The sequence below is a fragment of the Poecilia latipinna genome, unplaced genomic scaffold, assembly GCF_001443285.1.
Source record: "Poecilia latipinna isolate Pla-1442-1.1 unplaced genomic scaffold, P_latipinna-1.0 Scaffold299, whole genome shotgun sequence".
Taxonomy (NCBI): domain Eukaryota; kingdom Metazoa; phylum Chordata; class Actinopteri; order Cyprinodontiformes; family Poeciliidae; genus Poecilia; species Poecilia latipinna.
In genome coordinates, this window is record NW_015112915.1 from 140,995 (window position 1) to 143,380 (window position 2,386).

Below are 2,386 nucleotides of genomic sequence, written 5' to 3' on the forward strand. Positions count from 1 at the left end.
GAGCCCTGAAACCTGGAACACCTGTTTCATAGACAAAATATATCCGTGAAAATAGTCTGCTTTTAATCCATTCAGCAGGATTTCTGAGGAGGGGGCAGATCAGGCATTTATCGACCTCCTCTGCACAGGTGTGAGGCAATCAGCAACAGATCAATCTGCAAACATGTGAAACAAATAGCATGCATACCGATATAAGAACATTCCACAGATTTTATTTTTCATTTGCTCTCCTTCCTGCAGCTACACTGTTTCTGCTTTTTTTTTTTTGCCTTTTTGTGTGTAAAGAACTGTGGGAGAAGGGATCTGTGTCTATCTGTGCTTATGTGTGTGTGTGTGTGTGTGTGTGTGTGTGTGTGTGTGTGTGTGTGCACGTGTTCATGTCAGGAGCTCAAGGCTGAATTTTTCCCTCTGTGCTGAGGAATAAATCATAAAGATCTATTTTCTTTCAGAGTCCCCACAGCACGGCACTCACACGTTTATAGCTGCATATTGTTAGCGACTAGAATGGACGGAAGCAGCCGAAAATGTAAGAGTAGCAAACGTCAATGAATTACTGCCACGCAAGTGTGCTTGAGATGTTGTTAGCTTGTGAATGCAGGGCGTCCTTGCAAGCATCTGAGAAGCCCATCAGGAAAGAATAAAAAGCCCATTGTCAAGTTTTGAAAATCACTTGCAACAAATATGAGATTTAACATGAAGAGAAGAGGGGAAATTATTTAATTATCTTCATTTTCACCGAATTAAGAGACAAAAGGATGTAATCTAAAACAAAAAAAAGGAAACTTTTATGCATACTGCATGTATGCAAACAAACAGATTACTGCAGGTCATAAGAAAACAAATGGAACTTCAAAAATATTATTGCCACCATATTGGATTTAAGAATGGATGCAAAGTATTTTCTCTCATAATTCCTGCTGTGTAGTTGAAAAATTTGTGTCTAAAAAGATTTTTTTCAGTGTGTGCAAGCATGTTGATTACATTTTTTTTAATTGCTGCCATGTTGCAGATTTCAACATAGCCACCTTGAATTCCAGTTTAGATTTTACTCTAAATTTGCAAGTTATGCTTAATTTCACAGCAAAAATAGAAAGACAAGAGTAAACTATAAATCTGAGACGTGTTTTAATTTTTAAAAAATCACTATAGATTGCCATTTTAAACTCTGCAGTTGTGCTACAGACGAGTAATGCCACAATTCATACTATTCAACAAATCCAGGTAAGAATTAATTACCATGTGCCATGTTTTGAGTAAATTAAATAAACTGGAACATTTTGCAAAACACCAAAATTGTCATATTTTGGATTGTAGAGGACCAAAACGCAGAGACGAAGAAAACCACAAGAGCTGATCAGAGGGAAATGGCTTAGAGAAGCAGGTTTAAACAGCAATGAAGAGATCAAACTGGACATGAATAAGAAATCTTAAAGAAATGAAGCAAAAGCTTAGCATAAAGATACACTTAGGGAACAAACATATCTGATATTTAAAGAAAATTAATTGATAAAATATATTATGCAATGTAGTACCATCACCATACCAGTAGGTGGCGGTAATGCACACCAAAGCTGTGCGTATTGATGAAAAAAGCAGAACAGGAAACTAGATGTTATCTTTTTTACTTGAACACAGACTTTCTCCTTTTCTTTTGCAACTAATAAATGTGGATCTTTTTCCAGTCAGCCAGTAGAGATTGGTTTTATTTCATCAAGCAGATTAATAATACATGCACACTCCATATGAGCCCATCCAAAAAAAAAAAAAAAAACACATTATATAGCCAAGTCTGGGATGGGATGATAGATTCATGTAGGCAGTGGCTGCTATTTGCTAACAAGCGCTGTTTTTAATGAGGTGTTATAAAACAAACAAACAAAAAAACATTTCGGGATGGCCTGGAACAAACCAGGCCCTCGGGGAAACGTCCCCAAACTCCCAACGGCCAAACCGTCTGCCCCGTGATTTCATGGAGGGAAATCCCCGGTCATCCTCCTCAGTGGCGCCGACCGTTGGGCTAAAGACGAGGGTGAGTGGACTGCAGCTTTGTTCTGTTTGAAATCTGTATTTGTGTGTAATGTAGTGTATGTAAAATACTTCTCAGTGCCACAGCACAGTGTATATCTTTATTTGTAAATACTCTGTTCGAGTGAAACCCCCTAAGATATTTACTTCTATTTGAGCGGTCGACAACAACAAACGTCTTCATCACCCTTTTAGGAATATAGATAAACGAAGCTATTATTTTTTCTTAGAGCATAAAAAAGTTTTTGAATTAATCAAAAAAAAAATTATATATATATATATATATATATATATATATATATATATATATATATATATATATATATAAAAAAAAAAAAAAAAGAAAATATCTCTCTATAAT

At 35.8% G+C, this 2,386-nt stretch overlaps 1 protein-coding gene across 1 annotated transcript in view; it reads left to right on the forward strand.

Moving 5' to 3' along the window:
- The first annotated feature begins 1,637 nt into the window (after positions 1-1,637).
- Positions 1,638-2,386, forward strand: part of fshr (follicle stimulating hormone receptor) — a 36,397-nt gene continuing 35,648 nt past the window's right edge. Inside the window, exon 1 of the mRNA XM_015034452.1 lies at positions 1,638-2,029. The gene's annotated coding sequence lies outside the window, so the exon portion shown is untranslated. The remainder of the gene's footprint in view (positions 2,030-2,386) is intronic.